The sequence below is a fragment of the Nipponia nippon genome, unplaced genomic scaffold (assembly GCF_047370975.1).
Source record: "Nipponia nippon isolate SJK-2023a ecotype South Korea unplaced genomic scaffold, ASM4737097v1 scaffold_1, whole genome shotgun sequence".
NCBI lineage: Eukaryota > Metazoa > Chordata > Aves > Pelecaniformes > Threskiornithidae > Nipponia > Nipponia nippon.
In genome coordinates, this window is record NW_028262290.1 from 32589472 (window position 1) to 32610342 (window position 20871).

At 38.1% G+C, this 20871-nt stretch overlaps 1 long non-coding RNA gene across 2 annotated transcripts in view; it reads right to left on the reverse strand.

The window, feature by feature from the left end:
- Positions 1-20871, reverse strand: part of LOC148057290 (uncharacterized) — a 75310-nt gene that overhangs the window by 42917 nt on the left and 11522 nt on the right. Inside the window, exons 1-2 of one of the 2 annotated variants that reach the window (XR_015703271.1) lie at positions 10045-10177; positions 8548-8918 (exon numbers count right to left, since the gene is read on the reverse strand). The exons of the other annotated variant lie outside the window; for it this stretch is intronic. This is a non-coding gene — a long non-coding RNA (uncharacterized LOC148057290). Of the gene's footprint in view, positions 1-8547; positions 8919-10044; positions 10178-20871 lie in introns of those variants that run through there. 2 annotated transcript variants of the gene reach the window in all.

A 20871-nucleotide genomic window follows, 5' to 3' on the forward strand; every position in this document is an offset into this window, starting at 1 on the left:
TACGAAATGGCTGTGCTGCCAGCGGTGGTCTATAACCTCTGTGCATCCAGTGTTTAAAGTGCCTTTTCTTTCATGAGAGCTAGAATTAGCATGAGAATATTAAGGCAAAGGCTGTCTGTTATGAATTAAAGCCATATGCAAACAATGGTGTAGAAATGAATACGCAAAAATTCATGTTCTTGTCTTCTTCTACAGTGTGCAGCAATGTAAGTATAAATCTTTTACCTTGTAAGCCTGAAAATGTACTGGAAGCTCACTTGAGTAAAACAACTGTTGTAGAACATGGGACAGTATCTTGTACTGCTTCAAAATATAGTTGTGCAGCTAAATAGTGCTGCTGGTGCAAGCCTGTTTTATAGAACCAAAACAAAAGGCTGGGAACAAGCTGTGGACAAGAGACCTCAGGTTTTGCCTAGCTGACCTCTGCTGCCAACACTCCTGACCAGAGACCCATTTTTATCTGTATGGAGAGAAGAGCATGTTAAACAAGGCATGCTCCTGGCAAGCAGACCTACTTTAAAACCTAGGAATCTTGGGGTTTATAAAGCAAAAGTCTAGACAAAGCTGAGAATTTTATTATGGTTTGAAAGGTTCAGAGGGGGCACATATATGCTTTCTCTCCTATTCAGGAACTAAGAGCATCTCCCATAGTCACAGTAAAAGGCCTTAATTTTCCACCTTGTAACTTTTTGGAGTACAGACACGCCGCTTTTTTAAACAATGCATATTTACATTTCGTGACACTCTGATAAAACAAAGACATTCCATTCTGGTCATCTTTGTGAAATACTCAAGAACAACATCCTAAAATTTGCAAAGTTCTCCTCTATGACACATGAAAGATTTTTAGGACATGTCTTTTAAATGAATACTCTATTGCCAACTATCATCTTCTGCCATTTGCAATTTTGGAGGATGTTCCAGTGCCCTTGAAGAGAAGAAAAAAAGCTGGTTTTCTCTAGCTCTGGAGACTGAAACTACATGGTTCTCTAATACAAGAGCCAATTTCTATAATGAACATCTGGGAAAAAAACCACAAACCTTTAATCACTTTGAATATAATCTAGAAAAAGCAAACCTATTTTATTTCATGCTTGTTATTTTGACTTCACAAACATCATGGGTTCAAAAAGTGGAGCAGCTGGGAAAATGAAAAAGTAACAAAATCCAAAACTAAAGAGAAAAAAAGAAACCACAGAAAAAGAAGGTGACAGAATGTGGAATTGTGCAAAAATCTGGAGAAAAGTAGAAACAACCTCTTCCCTACCCCAAAGGGCTGATTCCTGGTGCCTGGGCTTCTGTACCAATGGTGACCTTTCCAGTCTTGCAAAGGATGCTAATGCAGAGAGACCAGCAACCTCTTGATTTCCCCTCTGCTCCGTAGCAAGGGTGACTGTTGCAGCAGGGAGACGGTAACACAGCTCAGGAGGCAGCGGGGCTGCCTTAGCGTGGGAAAGCCCTCATCTCCTCCCCAGGGATGCCTCTTAAGCGTCCCACTGTGCCTCCACATCAGTTCCTACCGCTGCTGGAAGACTCTCAAATACTTTTCTGGGGGCAGCTAGCAGGGTATCACCCCCAGGAGGTGAGCAAGGGGCAAAAGCTATTCCACATGAATAAGGCATAATTTCAGGTAAAGCCCCCTATGTGCTGCTGCGTAAACAGCCTGGCTTACGCTGTGCAATTGCTTCCTATCTCCCTGTGTGATAAGGACAGTGACCCAAGGTCTTTTCCAATGCACAATGGACAAGACAAACAAGAAACTGAAAGAGATTACATTTCATTTCCTAGCTGCTGCCAGAAATTGTGATCCAAGGGAAAAGACTATGTGTGTGTGCATAGAGATACACATATGTATCCTCCATGCCACAGGGAACAGTCACTATCTAGTGTTGCCAGTAATTGCCATTTCTGTTGCCTTTCAGGACAAAAGTACCAGAACGGAGAAGGCATTGAAGCATAATTTTGGTCTGAGGGATGTAATTACATACTTCCACATTTTTTTTCAAGTCAGTAGCTTTCTAGCAAGTTGTAGAAGTGCTAGAAATTATGCCAAATCAACAGCATACAGTTGTGGACACGCTCCTCTGAAAAGTGAAAGAAGCCTTTATTCCTGATCCACTGGATGTGACCAAAATGCAAAAAGTAATTGTGAAAAAGGAATTGTGCAAGCTCTGCTAAACTAGACTCGTTGTTACAGAGAACCTTTAAATGGTCTATTACTTTTCATTACCCAAAATTATAAGGTTAAAATCACAGATTTAATAGGTTATTTTTCAGTAATTAGGCAAATCCTTTCTCAGGCAATCACAGAAGGTTTTGAAGAAACTACTACTGCAACTGCTGTGTGTATATTATTCTGCATTTCTATTTCAATCTTTTTCATATAAATTGACTTTTATAATTTCCTTTTTTAAACAAAGAACATCAGGAGTCATGAAAACTCTGAAACAACATGAAACTATCTTTCATGTTTCAACTTGCATCTTTCAACTACTCTTAAAAAGAGTAGGAAAAAATATCTTGCACAACATTTAATTAAAATGTGATGTTAATATTTAAAAACACAAAAAGAAAAATACCCATATCAGGTTAAAATCCCACGGGCTATTATAACTTTCTCCGATTCAACAGATATAAAATAGTGTAGTATAAAATTAGCTTCATGCTGCCAGATAAATCACCATGTGTCATACTCACATGTTACTACATATTCTGTTACCACAGTTAAGTAAATGGTCTCCTGAAACAAAGTATATTTGCTACATTATGAAAAAAAGTATGTACAAATGCATGTGTACACATTATGGTGGTATTAGTCATAGCTCTATAATTAAAACTGAGCTGAATTTTGCATGAAAAGCAGGAATTCACCTAACCTTCGATACTCTGCAAAAGTAATTTCAGCCTGCAAACACCAGCCCCACAATCAAGAACTCATAGGAGAACTTTGTATCGGGGATCAAGTTGACCCATCATTCATTTTCACTTCATTAGAATAATTTGCAGTAAGCATCCAAATCAAAGACATACATTTCCAAACAAACAGATGAAGTAATTTTATACATCTTTACCAGCTGTCTCCTTTTGTTACACGCATCGGTAAAGATGGCTTTCTAGCTTAAGATTTTTTTCACTAATCATTAACAAATGTCCTACCTAAGATGTTTTTCACTAAATATGTACTTTAGAGTTTTCGAGGTAATGTTTATTGGGCAATTTATTTAAACCCATGCTTTTCAATAACACTTATTAATGTGTACATCAATGAATTCAAGACTAACAAAGAATATTCAGTTTCAGTTTTCATTATCTTTTTAAACTTTTGCCTATTAGTCCTCTTTTATTCCTAAATATGTTCAAGCAATCTATTGAGTCACTGTTTATACATTCCAGAACAGCTTGTATTCCCTTATTGCCTTTTGGATAAAAGCTTGTTTTCCTTACCCTTTTCACATTCAGTAGGTTTTTTGTTTCAAGTTTAATTGAATTATTCATTTCAAATTCACAGATGACCTATATTCAGTGTTATTACCTGTATTCAGTTTTCATATACTTTTACGCCACGCAGTCAAACCCCAACAATTTTGGAAAGTTTCTGATTATATTGACACCATTGGCAGGTGTTGAAGCCCTGTTTGTTATCAAAGTGATCATTAGCAGTTTATACTATTCCTGTGAAAAGTCCTGGAAGGAGCACAGATTCTTTTGTTCATATTCACAGAGAAAAGGGAGGGGCTTTCCTGCTGTAGATCAAGGGCAGTTTTTGAAGAGTCCACCAGTTCCAGTGTACAGACAAGATAATCTCTTCAACTCCCTTTCAGCTTTACTTTCTGTGGTTCTGTGAGTTAGGATCTGATTTTATGTATGTATATATATACATGTTCAGAAACAATATATATATAGACATTTCTTGGTATTTGTTGATTACTGTCATATAAAGAAGATAGATTATTTTCTTCATGTCTTGAATTTCTCTTATTTCGTATAACCATACATCTCTGTACTGCAATGCAACTGTTTCTTAGTAGGTTTGTTTCCCTGGAAGGTAAACTGAGATAAATATTTTGTAATTAATCTATTTTTATAGTGATGATGTTCTCCCTGTCAAATAATTTGCTTGTGGTAAGCTAACCATATGGGCTCTGAACAGTCAGTTCCTAAATTCTAATGGCTAAAATGCATTGAATTTACACCATCCCCAGGCACCACCATGAAATCTATTTGCAACAGCATATATTTATTTTCCTTAGGAAATATACAGCTTCAGGTAAGTATGCTCTTTGCAAGTCTGTATTGCCACAGAATTATGTCCAGAAACACATCTTATTCTAGCAATGGGATACTTTACCACTGGTGGCTATGATGTAAGGCTCCATACAATAATACCATGAAGAGTTTGCTCAAAATTTACATTGCAGTTACACCGGACTTCCGCTAGATGCCAATATATTACAGCAGATATTGTAATGGAGGTCAAATCATACTAATTGAAGAATAAGAAGAATAATATGTACTTTTTCATATACGCTCTTGGCCTGATCTACAGGCCACTGATCTACTGATCTACAGTTAACACTCCATCAGATTTGTATTACCTGCCAGTTCTTTCCACAGTCTTAATCAGACTCCATTATGTCCACATGTAATTAGAAAGATTCTCTAAATTAAGTAGGTCTGGTTCTGTAAATTTAGCAGACACCTAACCAGACGATGCTCTGGAGACTTCTGAACAACCATCAGCCTGCTCAGTGAGCCTGGGCAGAGCTGGCACAGGCAATCATGTTTCCATCCAGCCCTAACTTTAGGTAACATTTGATCTGGTGTGATCACCAGTGTGCTGTACAAATCACGATGAACTGTATCCATCATACAGATAACCAGCAAATCGATATTTGCCCAACACTATCTACACGCAGCACCACTGAGGGAACCTAAGACATTTTATACTCAGCATGAAACATATTGTGGCAGCGATTACAGGCTTTGGTTCCACAATATTTCATTGTATTGGAAGCTCCTAATTTAAGTACAACTCATAACCTATCCTGAGGAGCCTACACACATGAAAGAAAGACTTACAATACCCCTTAGCAACTTTAAGCCTCCCGTTTGTCTTACAAAACCATGGAGCTGCCTCATTCTACAAGCTGGATTTTGTTTCTGCTACATGACTGGTGATAATCAGGCTGGGAACTATGCTTTCGTTACAGACAAACCTCTGAAAGCTATGATGCAACCTTTACGTTGGCTGTGTCTGAAGACTTTAAAGAGCATAGTGCATGGCAAAGGCTCCGAAGGACTTGCTTGCTGATTGCCATCGCTTGGGGAAGTTATGTTGAAACTATCTAACCACCAGGACATTAGCACTTCACAGCACTCTGCAATATTCAGCTGCCACATTCTCAGCCTCTGACTCCTGTTTGATTTCTGCCTAATTTGTTTTCTCTGTGACACTGGCTGGCAGTGCCCAAGCTCCCACAGTGGCAGGCTTCTCAGTCGCTGGTGACCAGGAGCAGCGTGGGGTCGGTAAGGAGAGCCACGCACTGCGGGGCATCGGTGCAGGGGAAGGGACAGCGCGTCCCACCTACCCCCTCCCCAACCCGATGGCAATGGAGAAGTCACAACATGTGAATTAGACTGAGCTCCCAGTTACTGGACATGTGACGCATAGGATGCTCTACAGACATCAGAATGATCTGTACCAAATCACTTTTAACTTAAATTGCTTAACTGGAGTTATTTTTAACCCTACACTTCAGTTTCACAGAATAATGCACTGTTTAGTTAGATTTCAAAGTCCGCATGGGAGAGCTAGGCTACCTTCCCTCTTTGTATTCTGCTATCCACCATGTTGGGTATTTAGGCATTGCAATTTCATTTTTATATTGATTCAGCTGTGTTATTGGGAGTTTGCATCTTCTGATGTAGCAACATTCTTCTTCCTCCTTCAGTTTTACATGAGTTTCATTTGAATTCCTTTGAATGAGAGCACTGCTTTTGCAGTGCATTCACAAATGAAGGTATGGTCTCATTAATACTTTTTTACATAATAACTTTCTGCAACCATGGTGTTTGGGCTGGCTTTATAAGAGAAGTTTTAACAAACAAAACAGAAAATCTGTAGTCACGCAATCTATTGTAAGGAAAACCAAGGAAGAGAGACAAGCTGCTAACCTACTGGTCTGGAAGTTTTCTTTCTTATTGTATAAAGTCAAGATGCCTTTTTTATATGATATGTATTTTCTTTTTCTTTATATAAATATGTACCACACTGAGTTCGGGGTTCCTGAATTTCATAGGTTAATCACCTATCATATATTACAATAATTTGCATTTATATAGTGAGTTGCTATAGTACTATTCTCTGTACCGTGATTACACCTATATCCACCAGAGATTCCTAATTTTCACTCTTTGGTTTAGCAAATATTGATTATCTGTAGCTATTTTTGAGATCCAGATATGCGTTTGGAACCAGAAAAGCTTTTTGCATAAGCAGACAAAAAGCTTACTTAAGATTTTTGAAATGTAATACAATGATTAACAGAGCGCCTTGCAATGTAGAGCAGACATGGAGATTTATGTAGTATAATAATGAGAATATGAAATTTGGGATTATGTGCACACTGAGAAAAATAAATATTGAAAGAAAAACAATAAATATTTTTAACTAAAAGATTACTTTGAAACAATAACAGATAGATAGTTTATTTGATTGAACTAATTGCAGTATTTTATTTTATAGTTTCTGTAAATGAGATGTTCTGTGTAAGTATGCCTTTAGCCTTAGAGAAACAACAGCCCTGAGGTTGCATTTCACTCACTGGGATAACAGACAACTTAAACATCCTCCTTCACTACCCTTAACTGTGGAGTAGGATAGCTTCCTGTCTGGCATAAAAAAAACTTCTTTCCCCATGGATCTGTTCTTTCATAAAGGTCAGCACAGCCTCTGCTTTGCGTTTGTAACTTAAAACAAAAAAGAAGTCAGTAAGTATACCGGTATATTCTCTAACCCTTGAGTTCCTAGGGGTTTTTTTGCCCTTCTTTTTTAAAGACATATGCTGAATAAATTGCTTTTTTTTTTAAAGAACAAATGAGAGAAAGTTATTTCTCATTGAAAATGTTTGCTTTATGATTTCATAATATTTATATAAAAGCAATCTTCAAAAAAGCCCCATATTGGTAATTGGCAAGTATTTCTTCCCTTGCCAGACAGAAAGTTATTTTTATTTAACAATTAAGGCACTTTCTAAGATGCTTCCTCGAAGATATTTCTTCCCACACAACTATTTTGTCATATGACTGCTAACATCAAAAAGAGGATAATTGTACTGCACTGACTCTTAAGGGACATTTTCAATAAAATAAGCTGGATGAAGAAAAATCTGAGTGCAGTTTCAATTGCTGGGCACTAGATATTTTAAATGCATTTTGGTGTTATACAATGTTCCAGTTGTTTGTATTAGCTATTAATAATAGCCTTGATTATAAGTTTTAGCCACACATTACTTTGTGTCTGAGCTCTCTAGAGATGCACTTTGTATTTTAAATATCAGTCATAATTTATACAGCATGCAAAGCTAACAAAGAAGCCTGAATTATAACCTTGCTCAGCGTAATTTGAAGTGGCACTGTGAGCCACATGCAAATGTCAATATTATTTTCTATATGCAAATATTCCCTTTGTTTGCATAATCCTCAAGAGTATCATGTTTCAGTATTTGGCTGCTCCTAGCAGACCGAAGGGCAAGGTGGTGGAGTAATCGGCAGTAACATATGTTATGAGAACCCTTTGAACGAAAAAAGCTTTTTCGCCTTGGCAAAACCAAAGTTACCAAATTTAGTCTCTGGTTATGAGTAGGTCAGTTTCACATATGTCAGGTGAAGTTTTCAGGAGTCAAACAAACAAGATACTGCCTAGCGCTTCACGCTTCTCCCACAGCCCCCATTACTCTTTGCACAAAAGGAAGACACACTAATAATTCCACCATAGGGCAGATTACAGCAAGTGTTCATATATCCACACACATACATACACCCCCTCAAATAAATAAAAATAATACTTTACAATCCAGAACATATCCCCTGCCTTAAGTCAATTTTTTTCATTCTTTCTTCTAACCAGCCTTTACTGCCCCTCAACGCTGGCCATTGGGTCCATCAGACACCAAACTCAGGCCAACAAGACTGACTTCACATGTAGGCAAACCCACCATGGATCCTAGGGCAAGGCATCTTTGCACACTAGTCTAAGTAGCCACTGCCCAGTTATTGTGCACAGTAATTGAGGCATTTCACCTCGAGTGAACTCTAAGTGTTGTACTTTGTCTCTTTCACATGTGCATACATGCCAAATCCTGAAATCTTTCCACCACATGCCCAAAGAGTGTTTTTTCGTTTGTAACATCCAATGATGCAATAACCAATAGTTTTCACTACAAAAATGACACTGTTCTCACTTAATATTCTTGACTTGAAAATGAAAATATTTCTATACTTTGCGTATTTAAAAGTTTTCCACAATTTCTCATTTTCTTTATGTACCTGTAGGTCTTCATGCTCGTCAGTCTCTGCCTTTGATGCTGGACACTCCTCTGACGGAGGAATCTCCCTGGGAAGGCTTCTTCACAGGCCACCCTCAGCATACACCCTTGCTCAGTTAGCTCCACATTTCCAGCGTAGGATTCAGCTCGAGCTTCAGCTGTTCAACCAGCAGTTCCAGCTGACCTTCGTAAGGGACACTTACTTGCCAGTGGAAGTTTTTTTTGCAGTAGTATTTTTTAGTATCCCTGACTCTTTCTCAGACCAGTTATTTTTTATTGCAGTCGATTTCAAAACTCGAAGTCATTCTGAAATCCATTATCATCCACTAACCAATTTTATGTCTGGTTTTTTTCCATGTAGCATGCGCATTCCTAGAAGAAAGTTCCAATTAGTGGCTTTGTTGTTTTATTTGTGTTTAAGTGAGTAGGAAGTACAGCTTTACACATCCAGCTCAATGATCCAAAAACTATTCCTACTTTTTATTGCACAGCCAGGCACTGCATATTTTATTTCCAGTTTCACCCCCCAGTTTGCCTCCTGCATTTGTTGCCTCAGATATGCAGCACAATAAACTATACTTGCAGCTAAGGAACTGCATTTTTTACTAATTATATGAACTGGGCTAATAGCAGTGAGTCTTTGCACTGCCATAGCAGAATTTCTTTGCACTGCTAATAATTCCTTGGCACAGTTCATATCGGGTATACAGGAAAAAAAAAAAATAAAAAAAAAAAAGGAAGAGGTGGTGATTGCAGTTTGAGTGGACGAGAGCAGTCGCCTCGCTGTTGCGCTGCGCCCAGCCCGGGGAGGCTCGGCTGCTCTGACGAGAGGGTGGGCAAAGCCCATACAGGAGCAGCTCATTGCGTACAACATTTGAGCTAAAACAGTGGCTTGGTCAAAAGATAGCGTAAGCGCTTCAGGTCGAGTTTAGGCTGTATTATTTGACAGGCTTTATTGCTAACATTTTAAAGACAGTTCTGGCTCCCTCTCGTGGAGGATTAGCCACAGGCAGCGTTTTCCCTATGAACAGGACATACTGGTTACACATTTATATACTCCTGGCCCTAAAGTTTATATACTAATAAGATAAGCTCTTTTATTAAATAGATTAAAAGGACCTCACACTCTAATTTCTAAAAAAACAGTTACTTTATCTGCACTATCTTCTTACACTAAACCACCCCATTCGTCAGAACAATACTCCATTTCTTTATCAGACTTCAGCAAAGCTTCACAAGGCTCCTTTCTCTCTTCAGCACTTCCCCGGGCCTGTCTGTGTGATATCCACCTTGACAGCCGACCCCTAGCTCCTGCTTGCACCGTAACTGAAGATGGAAGATGCTCTTCTTGCCAGAGCTCTCCCTCGGCACTCAGCATCATACCAAATGGCAACTACCTCTAAGATAAACTGAACCAACTGAGCTTTTTTTGAAGACAATATTTATACTTCGTTCTTGTAGTTGTTTTCTGAGCTGTTACAAATTTTTCTTACAGTACCTCTTTCATAGCAGTGACACTGCCATCCAGTAAGAGAATAGCTGATGCCATGTACAGAAGTAATACCAGTTTCCCTGTTCTTCCTTTGTATTTCCATTCAGCTCTCCATGGATGCATAAAATACGAAGATGACATCATCTTACTAAGTGCTCATGTTTATTTGATGGTCCTGCATGATCTGAAGTCCTTTCTTTCCTTCATTAAACAGAAAAAAAAGCAAAGTGAAACAAGAACCAGGGGAAAAAAAAAACATCATCTAGATTTAAATCCTTACAAGATGCTCCCACATTGTCTGTGGTGAGAAAGTACCTTGCTGTTTCATTTTTGCATGAAGTTTTCTATGTGCTATTTATATAAGGTATTAATTGATATGGCATATCAAAATAAGCAATATTTTGTTAAGGTCAGAATTCCACTATGTGTCACGTTCATCATTGCACGTAAAGTACAGATCATATGCAAAAAGTCAATTTTCTGCATGAAAACTATTTTTTAAAAAGGAAGTTGTACAGCCTTATAGATACAAAAAGGAAAGTGATTGCATAACAGTAGTGTTCTGTAGCACTTAAAATGCCATTCACTACTCCTGCTGTTCATTAATAAACTAAACCAAGTAATTTTTATATGATGTGTTTTATTTTTGTCTGTATAGTGGTAATAGAAATTGCAACTGATAAGTAAAAAAAAAAAAATCACCCACAAGACTGTCATAAGAGAGGTGGCTGATGTTACACAGAAGCGTCCCTTAGAAAAGGGTTACTTGCATTTTTCCCAGCCTCCACTGGCCTCCACTGAAGCCGTGAAATGGTTCCAGCACAGCAAAATGTTGAATTTCACCTCCAGGGATGAAAAAGAGAAATACAACAGCTGCTTCCCAGGAAAGCGCAGCCAAAATAAGTAATACGGATGCTCCTGGAGAAACAGTGGACACCTCCTACGCCTCCCACATGCACTCCAGGTTTGAAAATTTCTATGTAGTCCCAATCTAATCCACAGCAGGCTACTTGATTACCCCAAGTTCGACTGTTTGGATAGCCTAATCTTTGTTACCATGTGAACACTCATGCCAGCAATAAAGTAAATAATAATGATGCTGATTACAATCTCCCTTGAGACAATTTAATAATTTTGATTGGAAATTTCTGTACGAGTGAAATCTGACAGAAACAATAAACGTCTTTTGAAAATTCATGCTCCCCATAAATTGAGGGTGATACAGTGGTAATAGATCTTCTCTTACATTTGTTATGTGTCTTATTTTCACTTTAATTTTCAGAAAAACAATTACCCCTTGTAAAGAATCTAATTTGTAATAACATGAATTTGCGGAAGCACAAATGAAGCTTAGTAAATAAGATCAACATACTTTCATTACAGTTCTTGTGACTGGTCTTTGTAATGCCTTATTTCAGTATTTTGAGGCAACTCACAATCAGTGAATTCACATCCACCAGGAATTTACCCTCCTATTCAGATGAACTGGAAGAAACAAGTGGCAAACACTGATTCTGCCAGTGTCGGTGGTGCTCAGCCAGCCAGAGCTCCCAGCAAAGAAGACTTGCATGGAATATTGGTTTTTTTCTGGCAAAAATATTTTTTAAATATGATATTACAGGATAAAAAAAAAAAAAAAAAAAACAAACCCAAGTGTGCCTCCTTATTCTACCCTTGAACATAAACACAAAGTACATCATGCAAATTGTTCCACACGTTAACTGAAATTTGCGAGAGACTTACAGGATTGCCAAAAATTATGTGTCTTGTTAAAACCTCCAAAACTCTGATAAAATCATAACTTCAAGCTTGTTACCATCACTACAGGTGAAGACAATATTTTATTTGTACACAAGTAATCAAATTATATCTTAATTGCTTGTCACGAGGCAACCATTGATTTTAAGATGAGTGATCAATTCTTGGGGACAAAGAATAAGCTAAACATAACCAGGAGTTACCAGTTAGCCCTTTAAATAATCATTAAAACCAGAGAATCACTCTTTTCTCTCCACAGAAAACTACTCTTTTTAACTCACAGCTTCAAAGAACCACAGCAGGTACATTTGTGCACTTTTGCTAAACCAATCCTTGCTTTTAATTATGTAGGTGATATAAAAATGTTTGCATCAAAAAAGAAAATGAAAGTGAGTATGAGAGACAGAGTTTTGTGTATTTTAAATCTTTTCTAAAGCTCAGGACTGAAAGGTACTATTGGGCCATTTATGATGTCTCCTACAACCTCCTAGCAAGAGTATTTTCATATTGTTAATGCACTTTTTTTTTTTTTGGTCTCTTTTTATCTCTGCCACAACATAGCCTAAATGCTTTTTCTAGTGGAAGCTGCTCCAGAAATGTGTTTTCTCCTTTGGTTAGCAGTCATCTTCCAGTGTCCAGCCTGAAGATATTTGTAACCTATTTACATGCATTTTTTTTCTGGCATCAATCACGCATTCGTTTATCCAGCTCTTTCCCATTGTGCTCAGTCTCTAGATTTACCTATGAGTAACAATCCCATTCTCTGTCTTTGGTAGGCAAAGAGATCAGCCTGTTAGCTTTCTTTTGCACTAGAGGATCTCTGCCCCCTTAATATCAAGTGTCTGCATCAGTTCTTGTCAACTTTTATTTTTCTTGAATATGCTCACATCCCTTTCTTCCAGATCTGTATTTCAACAGTGCCTTACCACTAATATTCCTCTCTTCACAGGAAACGTCTTTCCTGATGACCTGCCAATTATATCTGCCTAGATGTGAGAAAGAGATCTGGCATGTTAATTCCTTAAAATAAGTCATACAAGGTGGAAAGGAAACAAAACCAAACAGTCCTTCTATAGAACACTTCAGACATCTGTACTAGCGAAAGAAATGTAGGAAACTGCATAGAAGACCCTGAGCATGCTAAATATTAAGTGTGATTACATATGCTGATTAGCATAAGTGAGAATGGATGGGGTCAGTCGTGCAGGCTGGACGTGCAGCAGAGTAAGCCTGTTCAGGACTGCAGCTGGGGTGGGGGAAGAGACATGCTGTTACTCTGTGCCAGGGGAGCACCCCCTCGGCACAGGGGCAGTGGAAGATGTTATGCTGGAAGTGACCAGGTAAAGGTGAGGAGACCCGGCACCCTGTCAGAAGAGTGATCCATATAGTTGTCCAAAAATCTGTCTCCTAGTGTTGGGAAAGAAAAGTGGGGCGGGGGAAGGGGGAGCAGTTTGACAGAGAAGATGAAGAAAGGAGTGAGAGAAGGAGACTTCCAATGGTCAGCAGCGCTTCTAGGAGAATCAGCTGTGCATACATAGGCAGGTCAAATAGCAGAATCATTACATGCCAGTTTAGCATTTCTAGGAAAAAAAGAAGGAGAAGAACAATGCACACCAAGATAGAAGACACCAGTTTCTAGGAACTGATTATATTTCACTGGCAGAAAAGTACTACACCTCTTCAAGAGAAAAATGAAAGCAATTGCACCATCTAAAAAAACCCGAGGAAACTTAAAAAGACATCATCTTCACAAAGTCATGGGTCCTCAATAATCTGAACTCAAGAAGAAAGTATGAAACAGGAAATGAATGAGGAGAAAAAAATTTTCTGAAGCGTGGACAGAATGAGGCTGTCCAAGGCACAAAGGCAGATCCAACAGGCAAAGGTCATAAAGGACAGAAGAAAACACCCTGTCCACACATATTCATACATATTGTAAGGGAAAAAGCACAGAAAGAGATGGTACAGAAAAAGGCAATGTTTATTCGTTGTCTGCTTTAGAGTCACATTCACAAATTTGTATTTTGCTTTTGTATTGGCTTACTCCTACCAGCTGCAGATCTTTCACATCTTCCTATTCAAATGCTTATTTCTCTTCTCCTGCCCCTAAACTACCCTAGCTCATCAAGGTTATTTTCAGTATTTATCCTGTCCTCCAGCATGCATTATATGGCTTACAGTTCCATGGCATTTGAGAACTCAGTAGCACACTCTCCATCACCCAGACAAAACATGGGTTAATATGGAACACACACCAGACCCTTGCAAGACCCACCCAAAACATATTCTACTTCTTCGACAGTATTCTCAGTGGCAAGCTTGTTTGAAATCTGAATTTTAAGTCTTGCACCCAGATAGTTATACATTGCCTTGGCCATAGTTCTCTAGCTTATTTACTGTATAAGCATGTCATAAATAACAGTATTGAAAGCCCTAATAATGCCAAGATAGATTGCATTTACTGCTTCCTCTCTGTCCAAAAGACATGTTACCCTATCAAAGAAAGGAATAATATTGGCTCAACACAACTTATTGATTATAATTAATCCTATTTTGATCTTTCAAGTACTTACATGCATTTGGAATTTTTATTCCAGTATTCATCTGGAAATTGGAGTTAGCTGACTGGTCTACAACCACTCACCCATCCCTTCTCTTCCTCCTTCCCTTCCCCCTCTTCCTTACTAAAAATAAATACTGCATCTGTTTTGTCAGTACTTTTCCTGTCTTCCAAGTTTGCAGACAGTGCAAGCAGCTCTGATTTTCAAACAATTTTAATTTGGGGGTGCCTAAAATGTTGGCTCATGCAACATCCTGCCTCTTCATTGCTGCTATGAATTCTATTACTGGAGAAGGACAATAGCTCTTAATAGTATAAATTACAGACATGCCTCCCTATAAAGATTATTTCCAAATAGCTCAGAATCAGAGGCAGAATCGGAGGCAAACAAACAACCCCCTGTTGAAATTAAGACTGTTGGTATAAAGTCTAGAAGTTTGCACTTCACATACAGTAAAAAAATAATAGGAATATGTTAAAATAATCAGTAAAAATTCCATTTCTCTTTTATGTAAGGGTGTGTCAGATACCCTAGTTTAAAAAGTGGAAAGAAAGAAGACTGGGAATAGAAAGTGAAAAACATTAATATATTACAATATTATGTTTACACTCATGAAGGTCATAAAAAAAAGACATGGATACTACATAATTTATTTCATGGCACATTTTTGTTTTCTCTCCTCATTTCTGAATGAAAGTACTTGAATAGGCAGATACTTCTAATCATATTCCCAAAAGAAGACCACAGAGTAGCCTGAGAAAGAAGAGTCTTTGCTGAAATCGAAGACAAGAAAGAAATCCATATCTCATAACAGATGTCTAATCTTTGACATTTTTAATATTCTTTCTTCATGTTTGCTGATTCATTTCTTGACTCTCTCTTTACTGGAAGTCTTAGCTACTCGGTGTCACACCCTTCACTCGTATATCTTTTGAACAAGAATAATTTTTACCCAGTGCTGACAGCTTGTCATCTTTCTCCCAAGAATGATACCGCTGTTCTTGTGGTATATCCAAGATTGAAAGAATCTGCTTTTGTTTTTTGCTTGATAAGCTAAAATCTATCAACAACTCTGGTACCTGAGGTCGCACTGAAGTACTGAAATCCATATTTGGTTATGCCTCTTTCTTGTCAGTGCAATTCTTTATTTTTTAATCCTTTTTTTAAAGGAAGCTTGTCAGAGAAATCCTTTCCTGTTTGAGAAGAACTTGGAGGATTAAAGCTCAGGGTCAGAAGGACAAGGACCCATCCTTCCCCAGCCCAAGCATCCCTACCTGGAACCCTGTTTTGCAAAGCTGGTGCAATACACGGACTCAAATGGGGTTACGCTACTTCTTCTAGCTACTTGTAACAGCAGTGTTTGACCTCCTCTCAGGAGAAAGTCTCCTGGAGTCATTTTGCTGTTCCTCATTCCTCCTTCTTTCTCCAGTGACAAGTTCAGAAATAAAGGGGTAGCCTACAGAAACTCTGGGTTTGTATTGTCACTAGTTTTCAAGCCTGAAGAGTTGTTAAAAAATTCCACATCATTCATACATAGCTATACCCAAAATCACGACAATAGAGGCAAAGACTCAGCATCTTGGAGTTTTTCTTGTATAAAATAATCCTCACTAATTAGGCTGAGGAAAAATCTATTTAAAATACATCTCATGTATTAGACCACCATGATGCCATGTCATACCTCTAAAGAAGATGAAGTCCAACAAATAAAAAAAAAAAATCCTGAGAGCGGAGTGGTTATGCAAAAGAGCAAATAAAACCATATAAAATTAATGGTTTGTTCAAGTTTGTTTAGTTGCTTTTTTATTGAGAATGAAGCCTTGGCTGGCTATAATTTTATTGCAGGGGGTGTTATCCTTATTTAATATTACAATGGAAGTTCTCAAACGCTTTTATCATGGGGCTGTATCTCAACGGATAGATAGAGCTCACTACTTCCATTTGCAGTTGCACAAGATCCGTATCTACCCTACAGAACTGCATGAGATACCATCCTGTAAGCACTTAGTGTCTGGAGCAGCGCCTGCTCACCATGATCAGCCAGCTGTCTTAAGGCCACCAACAAGTGTTCTGCAGACCAGCGATTCCAAAACCCTTCAATGAACAAATATTTAGACCATCCATGTCTGCAAAAATGTTTTCTTATTACATTTTTCAAACCCACAGAATAACCTTCAGAGAGACATAAAGGCAGCAAAAGGGGTCCAGAAAACACCATTTCAACAGCACTACTCCTTTTAAGCTCTGCAAAACTCATACATGCATGCTCATACAAATTCATACATGCTCATAAATGTAATCTATCATAATTTGTCAGGGCAAGACAAACCTGAGGACAAAACAATAAGCACACTGTAGTATCATTCACTTTTGACTTTTCCTGTTTAGAAAAAGGCAAATAACTTCTGGGTCTGCTCCATTAGGAAAAACCGTCATGAAGAATCATACAGCTCTGTTAGGACAATTCAGACATACCCCTAAGCCCTGCTCCTGCACAGAGTGGTGGTAGTACAGTGCCACGTACAGAAAAAACCCACCCGCAAATGTACAGGGACCAAACTACACTTGGTTTTCTCTAGCTTTGCCTATCAGGGTGGCTGCAAGCTGCAAAGTTTCATAATTCTCTCTCTCATGTTGGTTATCTGATGTACAACAAAGTGAGAGTTTATATTAAAGCCACTCCTTCAGTCAAAGCATTGGGTTTCTTCCACCCTGCTGCCAATTTTTTCCAGAACTTGGAGGAATTGCGTATCTTCAGGATTGCCGACTTGCTGCTCACATCAACCAATGAAACAAGCATTTTGGGATAAGAAGGTAAAAATCCAGTGAGAGCACTGCTGAAAAGGTAGTGTTATGCTCAGAAGAGGAGGCTGCAGTGGCAATGTAGTGGGTATGGAAGGACTCCTTGCACAATGTGTTTGTTCACAAGCCAAGTACTAACTGGCTCTAACTAAGCTTTCTTTAGTAAAGTACAGACAACAATTAAACATTCCCAAAACTGGTTTAAGTTGATTATAGTTCTAAGGTTTGGAAATGTTGGTTCTAACAATCTTATTTATTCTATTGAGCCTTTGAATTTTTTTCCTCTGACCACAAGAACTAATCTCATCTATTCTTGGCAGAGAAAAGGGTTGATAATGGGGGTTGTCTAATTCTTATATAATCCTCTTACTAACAAGGAAGAAGCTCTAAGGGAAAAAGTAAATATTATAGCTGTTTTATAGTCTGAGACTACACACAAAATATTACTAGTACTCTGACAGTTTTGGTTGCATATTGGTAATTGGTTTAAAACCAACTGTAGAAAAACTTAAAAATACATCACATATATAAAATCCATAACAGGTTTCTATCAAACAAGAAAGTAAAACCTGTACTTTTTAAAAGACACTGAAGGACACCTTTGTGATATTCAGACAGTAAGTATTGTTTATGGTCTAACTCTGAAAGAAGCTTACCAGACCTACGTCCTACAACTACCGCATTATACCATGACCTAGCGCTACAAAGAAGTAAATTATTTAATAAATGTTTGAATCACTGAAGTTTATAAAAGAAGATTTTACATCCTTCACTGTCAGCCCTTCACACCCTCATATATCAAAATATTTTAAAAAAAAATCATTAGGGCACCACTTCTCAGAGTAGTAGCCTGAATAGACTCATAGACCAGGACTTTAAGATTAATTAGGAAGACCATAGGTATTCCAGAAACTGACTCACTTCTGCACAGGTTATTTTGTTTATTTTTGCTAATTGCATTCTTTCCAAGAATGCAGAAACTAGGTCCAGAAGGAGACACCTGTAAAATATGGCACATTAGGAAAGTTTGGTATATTTGGAAGGAATTAGTGGAAGTTAAACTACTATGAAAAGTCATCTAATTTATTTATGAAGCACGTACAATTTCAGATAGCTACATACAACAGGAGGTCAGAGTGTTATAATCTCAAATAAACCAGCAGCTATAGGAATACTTACTAAAACTTCTAGAAGTACACAGCATATCTGACCTTATTAAACTGGCATCCATTAAGGATATGGCCTAAGCCAGCAATGAGCTACAGGGAAAGTTTCATACCCACTGCAGTGTACAAATTCGAAATGTAAAACGTCAGCCACTTAAATTTCCAAACTGGTGAGACTACAGCTCCTGTTATCAGAGCACAGTATTTGATGTAATCCCCCAAGCATGTTTTGTAGCTAACAAAATGTAAACATGTCTACGCAGAATTTAACTTTGCAGCCTACCTAGACTGCCAAGTTTCAGCTGGTATGTGTTGGCTGAAATCTGTTACACTAAACAAGCATTGCGTAACACGTCTCTCCCAACCTCTGAGCGGGGCTCCACTCACCTAAATTAGGAGACAGAAGACAAGGACTCAAAACGACTGTTGGGCATTTGTGGCTTCGGAGATGAGACTGAAGATATATTCTCATTTTTGCAAGTTGCTGAATTTAGGCAACTTTCTATGTTAAAGGCCTACTCAGAATTCTCAAATGTGATTTCAGGTAAGATCAAAACTCTCTACCATAGAAGGGGGGTAGTCAAAAGCAAAAAGCATATTTGTTGAAGAAATCTTTTTTATTCTGAGCTCAAACAGTTTTTGTTCTACACAAGCATCTGAAATAACATGGTATCTTGAGACGTACAATTATTCACTTCAATTAAAAAATATCAGGTGCTTTACGACCATCGGTATTACTCAATACCTAAGTGGCAGAGTTCAGAAGTTTTTTGCTTACTGACCTGTTTGACTTGAAGCTCCACCAGAGATAATATATGTGTATCATAAATAATTCTTCTGGTTTCTAACAGTTCTTCATATCCCATAATTATCTTCTACTTTGTGAAACTGTAGAGCATTACTTCTACCTAATGGGTCATTTTCATCAGAGCAAGAGGCAAATGACCTATTAGATAAAAAATAATTATATCTGCATGCTTCTTTTTCTATATGTCAAAGGAACGATCAGGAGGACACTAAGTAGTGGTAGTTCTGAGTGCATAGCCACTGCGTTAATTGCTAATGACAGTACTGAGTGACAGTGGCACTTAGCTGAAGCAGTTAACTACATAATAATCACTGTGGTGCATGCCGTTGGATTCACTTAGCATTACACTTACCAGTTTATCGCTCTACAAATCAAATAAACTATCTTTCAGCCTTGGCACTTCTACCGATACTACTTTTTTTGCATATCTTATTCAGAAGCATGTACGTCTGAAATCAATCTGTATTCATGCCCCTACAAGGGCAAAAAAATTATTGTCTTGCAGATGGCACAGAAAAGGGAAAGCAAACAAAATCTTCATTGGTTATTGAAAAGGAGGAAGGGAAATCAGATTGTTTTTTGATAAAGGACAACACAAATAATAAATCACATGAGAAACAGCATGCAAATGTTTCCATCATATGCAACACCTTTTATTTTGGCCCTACCTATGTGGAGCAATGAAGTGCCTTCCACACTGCCCTGGAGCAGAGGTCCTTCTTTCCCATCTTACTGCAAGCACCCTCAAACAGCGAGGGAAGGGCACCCTTTAACATTTGCACACACAGGCAGAGCCAGCAAACACTGACAGATATCTGCAAAAGCCAGGACAAACATTTGCTACACCTGACATATCATATCAAGTTTTAACTGGAACATTAAAAATGCTTTGTGTGAGCTACACCAAATCTTCTCCCGCTTATGGGCAGCTAGAGTGAAGAAGTTACATGTGTCTTAACAAGTATTTTTCTTCAGCGCTTGTCTTCCTTTCAGAAGTCAACCAGCCTGTTTGTACTTCACTTTTCCTGAAATAAAATCAATAATATTGTCAGTCTGGGAACAGACATGCCTTTCTTCAGTTTAAAAGTAAAGGGACACAGAATAAAGCAGCAGCCAAGAAGCTGTTGGATCATCAATTTTACGTCTAATTAAAACTAAGCATTACGGTCATCCTGGGGGCTTTTTCCAGCTTAAAAACTCTACTCTAGCCCACTTCCTCCCCTCCAAACAGCCTTGGAAGGGAAACAAAGACCTTCAACTTTTTTTTGGTGAAAATATTTTTAGTAAAGAATGATTTGCGAGATATACTAATAATAATAGAAGCTAGAGATGTTTTACTTAGTGAAGCATGCTTTATTCACTTTTCCCATACCTGTATTGTGTAAATTTGTTTGATCTCCTAACTCTTCAGCACTTATTGCAGAGGTATTGAAAAATAAAAGCTATATGTGAATCCCAGTCCTCACTTCCAGGAGTACTTCCAAATTGTAAGACATGGGCAATTTAATTTTAAAAAGCCTGAACACTGCGGGGAGCACCAGCAGCCAGATCTCCAATAGTAAGCAAGGCATCATATAAGCAATTTAATTCTCTTGGGGCCAAAGCGTCCTGAATTCCTGATTGCACCTTTAGCTTTTCCAGACTGTCTAGCTTATAGCCTTGTGCCAGAAATCTCCATGTGGTCCATAAAATAGTGCAGCACAAGCTGTATCTTCTCATGTTATACGTGCTAGCAACC